This window comes from Dermacentor variabilis, unplaced genomic scaffold, assembly GCF_050947875.1.
Source record: "Dermacentor variabilis isolate Ectoservices unplaced genomic scaffold, ASM5094787v1 scaffold_13, whole genome shotgun sequence".
NCBI classification, from domain to species: domain Eukaryota; kingdom Metazoa; phylum Arthropoda; class Arachnida; order Ixodida; family Ixodidae; genus Dermacentor; species Dermacentor variabilis.
In genome coordinates this window covers 37,933,007-37,948,290 of record NW_027460291.1, presented here as the reverse complement: position 1 = coordinate 37,948,290, position 15,284 = coordinate 37,933,007, and the positions used below count along the sequence as shown (strand labels likewise).

General features: G+C 50.9%; 1 protein-coding gene across 2 annotated transcripts in view; it reads left to right on the top strand.

Annotated features, from left to right (window-relative positions):
- The window catches only part of LOC142566750 (uncharacterized), a 236,986-nt gene that overhangs the window by 89,067 nt on the left and 132,635 nt on the right, over window positions 1–15,284 (top strand). The window contains exon 2 of one of the 2 annotated variants that reach the window (XM_075677631.1): window positions 8,712–8,784. The exons of the other annotated variant lie outside the window; for it this stretch is intronic. The gene's annotated coding sequence lies outside the window, so the exon portion shown is untranslated. The remainder of the gene's footprint in view (window positions 1–8,711; window positions 8,785–15,284) is intronic. 2 annotated transcript variants of the gene reach the window in all.

Below are 15,284 nucleotides of genomic sequence, written 5' to 3'. Positions count from 1 at the left end.
TCCTCTTGCGAGCGTTTGCGTTGCTGGGCCACAAGTTTAAACCAGAGCGAAAGCGTTTGCTCGAGGCGTACATTATTCAGCAACGACGAAGATGCGACGAGGCCAGCAAAAGCACGCATTCCAGAGGCACGGCAGCATTTCGCCGACACCTTCGTGGAAACGAGCTGCCGCGAGGTACTTGGAGGAAGCGCTGCGCCACAGCTTTCCGTTTTTCGTCCACCTGAGCTGCTCAACTGTGTGATTCGGTTTGTTTGTTTGCGCAGTGATAGTCGTTGACGAGCGGTGTGTTTTGTGTTCTAATGTTCGGTTAATTCGGATATTCGACGTACTTCGCTTGTTTTGCACTGCCCGATCGTGGCCGCTACTTGTCGGCCCCACTCGCCTCTCTCCTCTGACGGCGCCGCGAGCTTTGCTGCCCGCCCAGGCGGCGTCGGGTTTCGCACGGCGCAGATGGTAGACTGCAGACTGCATGCTGGGCAGCAGTCGTGCCCAGCATGCGCTTGTCTTGAGCACTCCGTAACGTCGCACGCGGAGCGTGCTTGGCGCAGCGTCAACTTTGTTTTCCTTTTTTTTTAACAAATTGTTATGAACGAAAAATAAACTGGAACTGAAACTGATATACACGTCTGGCGCGTCGTCTCTGCGCCCAGTGCGATTGCCTTGCGACCGCGTGCTGTATCCAGTCCGAATGTGCCGAAGTCCGCGCGGATTGTAAAATACCTCGAGTTATCCATACTTTCGTAGGAGCAATTGTGCAGATGTGGGTGACTCACGGGCGCTGCCTAGCTGACAGTGCACAGGATTAAGAAAGCTCACATGTGTGCTGCTTCTTCCGAGCAGGTAATTGGATGCCACGCATATCATGTCCCAGGCATTTAAAGCTCGGAAAAGTTGACGATGTTGTCGTGATGGTAATTGGAGAGTTTTAGATTGAAGACACGAAATACTTGCTTTCCGCTTGCGTACGCAAGTAGCTTGGATCCCAGTAAAACGCAAGCACAATTGAGGTTTATTGGCTCTTGGAGCCGCTTGCCTCCCCTAATATAAAACTGTTAATTAATTAGAGAGCCGCTACCCGGTGACTACAACTACGTTTCCCGGCGTCGTACAAATCAACGTGTGCCCCCAAGATTGGGGCACTACGCCGCGAGCTCAGCGACCTCCGTTACCCGTCTCTCCGAATCCACACCGTTTACGTGCATATTGTCACGCACGTCGAGCAGGTCAACACATCGACTGCGGATTGTCTCTCCCAGCTATAGCATCGACGACCGTTGGCCCATTATTGTTTGCACGATACGGCCACCAGATTCCGGTGTATAACTCAGCTCCGTCCACCCGTTTTCCTCGGGTTGATGGAAACGATGTTAAGGAAGATGTCGCGTGGAGCGAAATAAAGCGGCGTATAGGCACAATCAAAGAAGCCATTAGGTTTTCATGCATACACACAGTGGATAAGGGTGGCATTGGCAGTTATCGTTTGCATAACGCAGTGACATAAATCTTGGCTCAATCGCTACGGTAAGTAAAACTGGACAGACATAGCTGGAGGCCGTCGAGCAGCTGCAAACGCAGTCTCTCGCATGAGAAGTGGGCGCGGTTGAGCGCGGCAGCGTCATGTAACGTCGGAAGGACCGAGGGAAAGCGCTCCGTACGCACGGACACTTTGCGCTATTTGAAATAGGGAGCGTCGCCTATCGGTGCGGTGTGATATATAGTCACCCAAATCTCCCGCATATTTACGTGGGTGTTTTGAGCCCCTTTTCCGACCTTCTCAGCGTAGACGCCGATATTCGGGTTCCATAAGAGCGAACTCGGCCACGTTCCAACAGTGGCGGTTATGCAGGTACGCGCACTGGCCGTGAGACAGAAGAGCATTAATGCAGCCCCGCTGCTGCGCTGGGGCAGCGCGTGCAAAACTGTCATTCTTAACGGGATTCCTGCTTTTCGCAAGTTTTATTTTTTTTCATGCGAAAGCAGAAATGACTCATTGAGCGAAAAAGCCGGCGTCGGTAGCAGCGAAACGGCGCCTAAATGCCCGTTGGCTGCGACGCCAAATCACGTGCGCGCCTCGATTAAGCAGCGCGGGCGAACGCCTGCTGTTGGGTGAGGGGGCATCGCCGCGACGCGCCCTCGCTCTCGGAAGCATTTTTTTTATCATCCGCGCGTTCCTTGTCCGCGCAAACTTTCGCTAGCGTTCCGACTTCGCCTCGTTAATGGCTATAAATAAAATTATGGCATGAAAACGCGGAATAAGTTTGAAAGGAAAAACGTTGGCGCTAGTGAGTTTCGAACCTGCGACCTCACGCTCCGGAGCAGCATCCCACTCGGCTAAATCAGCGCCTCCTGGATAGCAGGCCTGCGCACTCTGCTTCACGCCATGCCACTTTGGCCGAAATTTCCATTGCCAAGCCCGGCGTGACGAAAGCGGCGACGTCGAAATCACTGTGGGTTACTCGGGAGCGACCCCGTTAGATTTTATGGCAGTCGGTCATGGTAGCACGACGTCACGGATCGAAGTTCACCTGCCTTATGATATACAGGAAGTGTCAACGCAGCGTCTCAATGCGCTAGCTTACCCGCGAGGAATTTATAACTCGAAGAATCGCTCAACGGCGTTCAATTGGACATCAATGTTTAGCATTCACAACTCATAAGACGTTCTTAGGTGACCTTGGATTTTTTTAAAACTTGGTTTTTATTGTACGCTTTCTCCTCGCTAAAGAGAGGCTGCAATACCCTAGGTCATGAATATATATATATATATATATATATAGCATATGTACTGATATACATAAGTATATGTAGGGCTCCGTGGTACTAGGGTAGATGGGGCCAAGAATTGTATTCCGGCGGTCTGGCTGGATGATTTCTCGCGCTTTGCAGGCAGCGTCCCCTGCTCTGTTTGAGGCCAGGGAAGGTCCACAGGAAGTATTCGATGGTGATGGTTGACGCCGAGGCCTTGACGCGTCATCTGACATCATCATTGCATTTTTTTTTTGCGCCGCATTTTTATTTATGTTGAAACAAGCGCGCCGAAGAAAGATTACTAAGCACCCAAATACAGGAAATGTTGCAGGTTCAATTTAATCGAGGAGAGAGTGACCCGAGGCACGCATGTATATATATATATATATATATATATATATATATATATATATATATATATATATATATATATATATATATATATATATATATATATATAAGTAATGTAGCTGAGCATCTTTCGTCTTACTCCTCTCGTATCGTGTCCTGTTGGTTGCTTTCCCGCAACCATCTGCGGCGCTGTCTACCTCTTAGTCTGTTGCATCTATAGAGAACGCTAGGTTTACATCGAAAACGTGAAGTATCGTCCACAGTTTATTATAAATCTATGTTGCCGTGCCGTATCTGCGGGAAACCTGCGTGGCAGTGCCCGTATTGACAAAACTTAGCTTAAGTGAGCGCGCTCACGACGCCGCAACTTTCGGAGGGCCATCTCTGTATCTCTCTGTTGCTTGCGGTACTGCGTGCCCGGGAAGATGAAGGTTGGGCCTATATCGACGAGCACTAAAACAAAACGCACCCGAAAACACCACGATTGCAGGGCTTTTAAGCTACCCGTTTTTAATTTTTTTCGTCTTTCCGTAAAGACGCAGTGCTCTGACCGCCATACCTTACACCTTTGCTGGAGTGAAGCCTATTGGAGTACAGCGAGCGAATTCCCAGCCGCCTAATGGCACATTAGATACTAGAGAGACGCTGTAGTCACGTTCGCTGCCTACCCTTATTGAAAAGAACGCTCGGTGTTCAGGACTGGGCACTGACAGTATGCTGCATTGCCACCTCAGCCATCGCGCGCTCTCGTACAAACGCTTTTCGAGCACTGTCTATGCGTTCCAATTGAGTAGCTAGACCGCCCACTGGCGCTTGGCGGCGCCGGACTGCACCGGACAGTGTTATGTCGCAGGGCACACGCTCTCCGATGCGGGAAGTGAAGCGGCAGGCACGAGCGTGCGTCGCTCACACGTCCACGGGGGGGGGGGGGGGGGGGGGTGTAGTGCAGAGGGGCTCGTCACGGCCAGGAAACAGTGGCGTCCACAATGCGCTCGGCGATTCCGGTGGGCGAAGAGCGCTCCTGTTTCTGGCTGCGTGAATAGGCAGCCACTCCCCTCGTCCGGACTGGACGCGTTCGTTCGAAGCGGCATGCCGCGTTTCGGACCCAGGCTTGACTGGCACGCCAGGTATCCGGACAAGCGAGAAAGACCGAGGGAAAGGAAACAGAAAAAAAAAAAAGACCGGGAAAAAGAACGGCGAGAGCACCCAAGACATCCAAAGAGAAAGCAAAATGACGTGCGTATGGGTGTGTGCGCGCTTGCTTTCGCGTCTGTCGTCGTAGTAGGGGCCGTCACGAAAGCGAAGGAGGAAGGTGAGGGCGACTACGGTGAGGAAAGGCGCCACTCGTATAGAAAGCGGAAGTGTTCTTCTTTACCGACGCCCGAGGCCGTGCGCTGCGATAGACGCGCGTCGACGACTCGACGCGTCAAAGAGGGGGGCGCGAGTGAGAGAGGCGTGCGCAAGGAGAAAGCGGGGAGCGAGGTGCTTCGCCCTTGACGCGGCTTAAACGCCCGCGCTTCTTCCGACGGAAGAGTTCGTCTGCTGGGACGCACCGCCGAGTTGTGGGGCGAGCGTAGCGTCTGCGTCACGTACGCAGTGCGTATATTGTAGCCGCTGCTGCGTGGAATCTGTTGTGTTCCCGCTGGTAAATTTACCGCAAACTCGTTTTTTTTTTTTCGCGCGCTTTCTTTTTCAGGCGTGGGGCCGGGGAACTGAGCCCACGCACCAGTTCCTTTCTTTTTTTTTTTCCCGAATCTTGATATTCTTTACCAAGCCCTGTGAATCAATATTTTTCGCGGCAGGTCGCGCTGACATCGCTTTCGAAGAAAACAGTGCTCACGCGAAGTGTATCGCAGACGTAAATAAATAAAATGCAGGAAAAAAAAATGAAATAAAGCAACGCAAGCGATGTTGAAAGCATTTGTTTTCAATCGCGGTTTCATATCGCCAGTATAGGCTATAGCTAATGAAGAAAATTACCTGCCTTCAACGGTACAACTGACATAAATACTCGTTCGGTCGTCTATTCAGCGCACGGTGCGTGCCAGCCGATGACGAATGCGCTCGCTCTTTTCCCAGCGACGTCGGCGCATTGTCGGCGTAGCGCTATTTCTCCTGACCGAGAGCTCTTCCTCTGCCTCTCTCGTTGTTCACCCTCTGTTGCAAATCCGTCAAGGAGATCGAAGAAGCTCGTCCGAGGAGGCCTGTCTTGGCACGCACTGCGACCACTGTCCTCCCGGAAAAGCCGAATATCTAAATTACGGTGTTTGCCTTCCTGAAAAGGACGCGCATCGTAGCGAGTGCGCGCAGGTCTGGCAGACTGAAAGCCCCCTCATTGTCGGCGCGGAGGTTTGAGAGAGGAGGCCCCGGTCTGTCGAACGATTTAGTTGCTTCGAAGAACGTTCGTGGGCGAACGGCTTCGTCAACGCGCTCTGGGACGCCCGCTAATTTCGGCGAGGATGGGGAGGGGGGACACCCGCTTGCCGCCACGTCGTCCCTGGGACGCTTCTTCCGAATGAGTTGGGTCGTCGACGGAGAACTACAAGAACCCACTGGGAAGGTCAGTGACCGCGCCGTGCGGCGGCGTATTTAGCGCGCTCACTGTCAAAACAAGTTCGGCATGATGTTGAAACGTGCGACTTTCCGGTCCTGCACTGGAGAACTCTTAACAATATGCCGACCAGTTATCACTCCTAAAATTCCTATCAAACATCAGCGTTATACCGAGTTTTTGCTTTTGTGCATGCGTACGATCGTTTGTGGAACACTCAAATACCGGAGACGAACGCTCGAAAAGCTGCTGAGTACGCCATGTTCCGACTTTCAGTTAAACAATAGCGCGAGAAACTATTCTTATAATAGTGGTCGTTTTGTGCTAACAAGCTGCTGCTGCAAGAGCCGCCGGAAGCACCGCACACATTGTCGAGTTGCCGTTTCCTTTTCGCGAGAACAGCACGTAACGAAGAAGACATTTCTGGCGTATTCGGGTTAAAGAAACCGCTCGAGGGTGTGGCTATCATCGCTGCTGCCGCCTCCCTCTTAGGAAAAGCTCTTGCGCTCGAATTGTTCGTAAGAGCAACTTGCAGTAAACCTTGATGCTGGACACATTAGTAGCGAAGGACGATGGCAAATAAGAATTACGAACGAAAACCTATGTGAATTCGGCCCCAGTGCGTATAAGAACAGGCGCAAACCAGTCGCGATAGCGAGCTTACAATCAACGACGGCGGCAAAAAAAAAAAAGGGGGGGGGGGAATTTTCTTACTAAGGGTCTTTGATGTCCCCGTGGCTGTGGCGTTCGAGTATAAACGCGAGTGCGCATTGTGGTCGCATTTGGGCGGCGTCGCATCACCCCAGGAGGTGCGAATTGTTGCGGAGGCCCCTCGGCGTCCGAGACGTAATTTGCGCAGAAATTACTCTTCGCAGTAGAATTAATTACACCAAGATAATGTCCAGATGTAGCACGTCGAAGAAAAGACACCATCCGGATCGACATTTGCTAAGGCACCTGAAATGGCGTACTTCAGTCACCATTACGAACGCGCAACGGCCTTCTATTTTTTCCTCGCACACGGCTGGAAGACGCGAGCCTCAGCAAAAGACACGAGCCGAGCCTGCAGCTCCGCCCAGCGGCCTTGGCAGGGCGCCCCGGACGCGTCAGTTGGCGCCAAGCGCCCAAACCGGAGCACAGGCCGTGCGGCGTCCACCCGCGCGTGTAATGGTGCGAACTGCCGGCGGCCTCTTTTCTCACCGACTGTTTTTTGATAAGCGAGGAGCACGCATAATTGGACTAACGCGATAAACGCTTCCGGTCCGGTTACGTGACCCGCGGACGCATTGACGGTCGCGGCGGGTGCAGCGGTGGACAACGCTGCGTCGCTCGTTCGGCCTGCGGCCAGCGGTCGCCAGGATCGTTCACTCGTGGTTACAATTAGCCATCTAGATGGTTAATTTATAGCTGGTGATCGAGTGTTCGCGCTTGGTCTGAGGAAGCTGTGCTCGTTGAGAACAGTGCTAATAGGCTGTATTTTGTCATTTAGGAGATACGAGGGAGGTGCCCGTTTGTGTACACTGAACGAGCTAATGGGGCTTGAGTTAAGCGAACGGCCGTGCCAAGCGGGATCTTCGTAGATTTGAGCATTGTTACATCGACTTGTCTCAGTAATATGTAGTTTTTTCAATCACTGACCGGTTACGCCCCTTATATGTCTGTTTTTTTTTTTTTTAGCCTGTTGATTTGTTTCGCGAGCGCTTCAAGCCACAGTCAGACAATACTGTGGCTTACTGACGTTGTGTCAAGCAGCAAAAAAAAAGAAAAGCTTTTAAATGCAATGAGAAGCAGTGTCTGCATCTATGCTATGCTATGAAACAATTTCAGAAAATGGTCAGTAAAGCAATTGAGCAGTTCGTAGAGACTTGCGCAAGAAAAGCTGTCAAGTTGCAGTGTGCGCCAGACCGAGCAGGGAAAATACAATCCACCTGAGATCCACCTCTGGTGGTACCTTTTTTAAAATGACAATATGAATAATAACTACTGGGGTCTTACGCTCCAAAACCACAATCCGATTATGATGCACGCTGTAGTCGGGGACACCGCATTGATTTTGACTACCTGGGGTTCTTTAACAAACAGGTTCCAGTTGACAGCAAGGGTTGATCCACTGCACTGACGTGGCGTTAACTGGACGTATTGTAGTAGTAAATTTCAACGCCGCAATGTGAAACGTTGAAAAAGCTACCGGTTTTTACAAACTACTCGAAGTTAAAAAAAAAAAAGCATTATAGCAAAGACTGGGCGAACTGCGACACGGTAAATGTTTGAGGAATTTTCACGACACGATTATCGCTTGTCTTTAAAAAAATATATGTTTAGACTTTTGCCCCTTAGGCAGCAGTTTAAGTTTGCGTTAAACGGTTATATTGGCAATAACATGTACAGTGGTGGCTTTTGTCCCTTTTAATTTCTTTAACTAGCAGCAAATAGAAACCTAAGCTTAGAACAAACGTTGCTTTTACCGGTAAACATGAGGTAATTCGCTTTCAAAAATGTTGCAATGAGAAAAAGTGTAAATTGTGGTAGCCCCCTGCCCTCCAGCACCACCCACTCGAAAAAACATTGATATATCTATAGATACAAAGAAAAAATCAGACAGAGGAACGAAGGAATGATAGGGAAAAAAAAGAAAAAAAAAGCACCACGAAAGGAACCCGTGCGTCTAAGCCAATGCGTGTAAAGTTTGTTTTTGCGTGCTGGAAATGATACAAATAGCATCGTCGCTTTCTGTACCGCGAAAACGAGGCATGTCAAGCTAAGAAAAGAAACAAGCAGCAGAAAAAAAAAGAATTGCGTCTAAATTTGTTCACTTAATATATATGTAAAGTCTGCCCGACCCTTGGCCAATCTCTGTGAGTGGGTATGTTCGAAAACCTTTAAGGTCGTCATCGTCAACAGCAGCAGAGGAATGGCGCTTGAGCACGAATTAGTTTGACGCGTCTCTGTCTGGCCCCAGTCAGAGCAACGCGGCGGTAGCGCACTTTCCGCGTACCCGTGGACCGCTCCGGCTGTGGCGCACGCCGGAGGGCCCGCTCGTGACGTCTCTTTCTCTTCGCAGCTTCCACCGAATGCGGGGCCGGCTGCTGCGGGGCCGCCACCTCTGACAAGCGCGACCTGCCGCACGTCCACAGGTGAGCGGGCGTCGGCACCGACGACTTGCGGCACCGGAAGTGTGTGCGCGCGCGCGCGCGTTCGGAGGCAGCCGCGGAAGGAGGCTGCGCAAGAGAGAGCGAGAAGAGGGAAACAATGAAATAATGCGAAAAGCCGAAAAATAAATGCGATCCTCAACGGCGCAGTAAGTGGGGATGAAGGAAGAAAGAAAAAAGGCAAATTAACGTTGCGCGTAGCTTCCAAGCCCTGACCTTTGAACCGAGCCATTGTTCGAGAGTCCCACGCGATGACCTCTCGCCGGGTAGGCGGCGGAGAGAGCTAATTTCTGTCTTCCCGCCACGAGTTTCTACTTCTGGCTGGCAGAGCGGTAAAAGAAAACGCCAAGCGAAGAACGAAGCGAAAAAGGGCCACTCGGTGTACGCATGCCGTGGTGAGGCCACGTGCATCGTCTCATTGCAGCTAGACAGACGACGCGGGGGCAGTGCGCGCTCATGAACGTTCACGGTCACGTGTGGCCACGTGATGCACGCGAAATTGCCGCGCGGCTGGCCGCCCGAGGCACTCTGTGGCTGTTCGCTGACTTCTTTCACGCTCGGAAAAAAAAAAAAAAACTTTATGTTGCACGTATTGAGCAACAGAAAGCTGTATCGGGAGTTTTTCACGGCGGTCTAGAATTTTCTCATTGACACTTTTACCTAACTATAATATTTGGGAAGTTTAATAGTTATAATTAATTAGAAGTGATAATGCAATTAGGTAGAATGAAAAAAAAAATCGAAGCATCTCCAAGCGACGTCAGACAACATTGCTTTTGTTCTGTCCAGCTACGGGGCGGGGCAGTCGCATATTTTTAAACCCTGGCTAAAGTTAGATCAACAAATTTAGAAGCAATTCTTTTTTTCTGCTGCTTGTTTCTTTTCTTAGCTTGACATGCCTCGTTTTGGCGGTACAGAAAGCGGCGATGCCATTTGTATTATTTCTAGCACGCAAAATCAAACTTTACACGCATTGTCTTAGACTAGCACGGGTTCCTTTCGTGGTGCTTTTTTTTTCTTTTTTTCCCTATCATTCCTTCGTTTCTCTGTCCGATTTTCTCTTTGTATCTATAGATATATCAATGTTTTTTATGGCTGATGATATTCTCTTGCATAGTAACTCAGGGGACCAATTGCACTGCATGCTCACTGACCTGGAGAGGCAAAGCAGAAGAGTGAGCCCAAAAAATATTCTGCAGAAAGCTAAAGTAATGCTTAACAGTCTCGGAAGAGAACAGCAGTTTATGATAGGTAGCGAGGCAGTGGAAATGGTAAGGGAATACATCTACGTAGGACAGGTAGTGACTGCGGATCCGGATCATGAGACTGAAATAATCAGAAGAATAAGAATGGGCTGGGGTGCGTTTGGCAGGCATTCCCAGATCATGAACAGCAGGTTGCCTTTATCCCTCAAGAGAAAAGTGTATAACAGCTGCGTCTTACCAGTACTCACGTACAGGGCACAAACCTGGAGGCTTACGTAAAGGGTTCTACTTAAATTGAGGACGACGCAACGAGCTATGGAAAGAAGAATGATGGGTGTAACGTTAAGGGATAAGAAAAGAGCAGATTGGGTGCGGGAACAAACGTGATTTAATGACATCTTAGTTGAAATCAAGAAAAAGAAATGGGCATGGGCAGGACATTTAATGAGGAGGGAAGATAACCGATGGTCATTAAAGGTTATACGGACTGGATTCCAAGGGAAGGGAAGCGTAGCAGGGGGCGGCAGAAAGTTAGGTGGGCGGATGAGATTAGGAAGTTTGCAGGGACGACGTGGCCACAATTAGTACATGACCGGGGTTGTTGGAGAAGTATGGCAGAGGCCTTTGCCCTGCAGTGGGCGTAACCAGGCTGGTGATGAAAGTTAGATGGGACACCCTGTATATAGCGGTACGCGAGCTCCACTGGGCAGAATGCGATAACGTTTAACGCAGAGCTCGCGACGACCGCGCTGGTATCCAGATGACACGGAACGCGAACGCGCTGCGGGTTACAGCCGCGTGTTATGGCTACGACACCGCGATATTATACGTGATTCCTCGGCGCTGATTCCTCAGCCGAACACGTTATCCGTGCTGGTTCTGATTCCACAAGCTATCGCTGCTGCTCTATACGACCTTCTATGTATCTACGTGCTGTGACATATATACACGGACGGCAAGTGCACACAGGCTGCGCGGTTACAGCGCCGCCGCTCAAAGTCCCCCCCCCCCCCCTCCCAATGTCGCCGTGTCCTTGATTGCAGCGGCGCGTTCTCGGCCAACTAACTTCCGGCCGCCTGCACTGAAACACTAATCGCATTCAGCAAGCGTCTAGCGTCTGCCGGCACTTCGAGAGTCAAACTTGTGCTTGGAGTAGCCACCATGCCTTGGGAGTCCGTGCTTATAATAGCGACCGGGAGCAGTTATAGGATCGAACGTCGATAACTTGCGTGACCTTCCCACGAAGCGTGCATATGTATTCCCGTGCATCGTACCCGCTTTTCTTCCACCCCCTCCCTTGATTTTTGTCTTCGTGGAAAGAGTTACGACGTAGACATCTAACGAGATGTCCTCGAGGGGGCTGGTGTTGTCCTCGATGTCTGCGTGCGATCACATTACTGCGGCGGAACACTACTCGTCACATTACACGGAACAGCATTTTTCAATGCTACTCCGATAACAGGGGACAGCGGTAGCGCGAAGCAAAAGAACAGCTGGACGAGGCGACAAACGCGGTTCGAGCGCTCGTCCTTGTCTTGTCTCGTCGTCCAGTTTTGCTTCGCGCTCTCCCCGGTAATCGTGACGTAACAACTAGCCCAAACCGCTACCGTTACTTTTAAGCTGCGAGAAATTGCGTACTTGGGAAGCACAGTCGAGGGCCGTCCACTTGCACTGCGCAAAACAAGCGTGCGAGCTACAGGTGAATACACGTGTCTTTCGAGCGGATGCGGTGAGGAAAAAAATAATAAACAGCGAAGAAAAAAAAAAAGAAAGAGAGGCCGTCCCGTGTAGGCCGTGTGAAACGCAGGCGCCCCTCAGGTGTGAGCCAAATGCAGTTTCCAGAACGAGAGCCACGTCATAAGAACAAAGAAAGCGCGTGGTTCACGACTGCTGGAGTTTCTTTTGGCAAAGAGACGGCCGCCGAAGGCGTGTTGTACTTTTTCGCTTTCGTTTTTACTTTATATTTTCGTTTTGATCTGAGCCTTGCCTCCGGTAGCACCGAGCTAAATTGCTGTGTATTCAGACCATGCCTGTATCTGTATTCGTGCTGGATTTCGTTTCGATATTGCTCGTAATGTCACTTCGGAATTCGCTGTCGTGTGCACTCGACTGTGAAATAGTAGTTGCTCGAGGAAGATGCGAAGCTGCGTGAGTGTTGAGAATTTTCCGAGTCCACAAAAAGGAAAACTACGTAGCCGAATCACGTACTGATATTTTTCAATCAGGATTCCGTGTGTCTACGGGCAAGGCGCGGAGACATAATGCATTAGTTTCCTTGCGGAGAATGCACTGACCGCGAGACACGGATGCCTTCCCGTCTTTTGACGAGCATGTTGGCCAAATGCTTTAGGTGGGTATTACTGTAAGCCGCATGCTGGATCATTTTACTCCTTGTTTTCGATCATTTTGCTTAGAGGAAGGCATATGCGAGCACTTGGTGGAAGAACAAAACGTGCGCAATGGTTACAGAGCGTCTTGCCGACGTATACCTTTCCCGCAGTGTATGCAGCTGAAGGTATACGCACCGCTGATACTTACGTGAAGGTCCCGTAGTGTCTTACTGTTGAGGCGGTTATCGTCATTACAACTCGTGGCGCAGTGGTCTGCTCATCCACTTTCTATTCATGGTCACAGACGTCATACATAGTCGGGCAAAAGTGCAACCTGGAGGAATGAACTGAACTCAGATTTCAAGCTGCATACTCAATCACCGTTCCATATTCTGATTGTTTCAATACTTTTATTGTTTTTGTCGTTTTTAGATGTCCGCTTTCGAGCAATCTTGACACGATAGAAGTTCGAAACCTGCCGGCCTGTCAGAAGCTCTTTCTTTGCAGTATACGCCACAAATTCTTACGAAAACCGCCGCGGCCGATGCTGCTGCTGAGCACGAGTTCGTCGGCTCGATTCCCTGGGCCGCTATCTTGTACACGTTCGAAAAGCCGACGTTCGATTTCGCCTCGCGCGATTGCCCAGCCTGCGCCGATATCGCGGCCTAGGCCAATCTAGTCCAATCGCGGGAGGCGAAATTGAACGTCGGCTTTTCGAACGTGTACAAGATAGCGGCCTTGGTGCCTACAAAGCCGCGATTCGATGGCGGAGGAACGCTAAACTACTTGTATGTAATAATAATATAATATTTGGGGTTTTACGTGCCAAAACCACTTTCTGATTATGAGGCACGCCGTAGTGGAGGACTCTGGAAATTTCGACCACCTGGGGTTCTTTAACGTGCACCTAAATCTAAGCACACAAGTGTTTTCGCATTTCGCCCCCATCGAAATGCGGCCGCCGTGGCCGGGATTCGATCCCGCGACCTCGTGCTCAGCAGCCCAACACCATAGCCACTGAGCAACCACGGCGGGTTAAACTACTTGTGTACCGTCTTTTGGGTGCACACCAATGAAGTCCAGTTGGTGAAGAAAGAACCGAGGAGTCGCACAGCCTCATGTTATAGCCGACAGACGTGTATTGTGGGTTTGCTTGTATGTTGCGTCTAAAGCGCCTTGTTTCGTTGTCCTCAGCATAAGGCGCGTTTGCCCTGCGAGGATACTTGACTCGCTTGCTGTTGGGCACGAGCTCCGGGGCACACTCGCCGTTTGCGTGGCTCAGCCAACGAGTCATTTCGTGTGTCGCGGCGACGAGTAGCAGACACATGGATCGAGCAGCAAGAGGTTCCGGCGAACGTACGGAGTCATGGCGTTATCGTGCAGGAAAAGGGGTACGCAAAGAGACTAGAAAAAATGCAGGCGGAAGTTCGAACCGGCTAGAGCAAAGCACGGGTAGTTGGAGATCGCTGGGTGAGGCCTTCATCCCGCAGTTGACATAAATAATATTCTGATAACGACGATGATGAATATGTACGGCAATTGCAGTGCAGGAACTAAGTGGTAAACTCGTCGGTCCCTTCGCTCAATGCGTCCGTCTGGCAAGGCGCCCATACCTGGCGGCCGAATCACCTTTGCAGAAAGGCTGGAAGAGAAATTGAAAGGGGGTGGGGAAGCTATCTGCTGTCACCTGCTTCCACAGGATTGCACTTTCCGCGATGCTTCTCGACGATCCCGGAATTTGTCGACGTCGCAGTTCGGGCGGAAGTTCACCTCCATTCAAGGATGCACCGTAACGCAACACGCATTTTTTTTTATCCCGTCGTCTGGCGTTCACGATAGCGACTACTCCGTTTCCTAGAACATTAACTTGGCTAACACGAAGAAGCGTCGATAAAAACTATGAGGAGTGCTCGGTACTTTAAGGCCGCACGTTATTCGATATGGCTGACGCACATTGGCCGCTCAAAATTAAATTAGATTGCGATGTTGAATGTCCCGAAACAGCACAGTGGGTTATGAGGGACGCTCTAGTTGAAGACTCGAGATTAATTTTTACGGTAGCCTTTCGTGCGCACACAGCTCGGCCACATCCCGTCGCCTTCGTAATACGGCCGCCGCGGTCGGGAACCCAACCCGCGACCTCGTGCCCATTGGCGTAGCCACCGTGGCGGGTTGTGAAATTCGGTTGGCAACCCTAGAGCGCGCACCAATTTGCGCTCCCTGGACGGGCAGGCGCGCTGACTTCAAGCGTCTGGCGGCCTCGCAGAGCTTCCTCTGGAGGGCGCACTGTGCGGCCTTCCTGCAACGTTATTGGGGGCGAGCTCCACCACTAGAAAAGCTAGCGCCACCGTCGGCGTGACGTGGCATGAGGGATCACGTGGACACAGCGGCCTCGTCGGCTGCTTCAGAAGCGCCGAAGCTAGCTGAAAACGAAAGTGTAAACTTCCACGTGCGCCGCGGTTCTGATTAAGTGGTGAGGCTTTCTCGCCTTGGGTGTCTGCTTGGCAACATTTGAAACCACTATAATAGGTAGTGGCTGCCTTTGGAGGCGTGCAGCATGGTAGCTAGGCTACTGCTCGGCGCCGCAGTGCCCGGCGTCAGCCTTATTCACACGTAGCCGCAGGGCAAGGAGCTGCGTGAAGCTTGGCTGGCGAAACTTAGAACCGGCAGGCAGCCATCGGCTACAACTCAGGTATGCAGCAAGCATACACGCGAGGAAAATTTCTGCTCCGGCGCCGGGACTACACGATGTTCGGTGAGTAGTAGAAAACGCGCACTGTGACGCTCGCCCGCGCTGCTGCCCGGCTAATGTCAGGACAGTTTGCTCTACGAACTTGTCGATGCTAGATACTGACAAGTTCACTGGAACTGACAGGGAGCGGTAAGGCGCATATTAAAGAAAGGCATGGCATGTGGTCATGTTTGTGTTAAGAATTAATGCACTGGATTA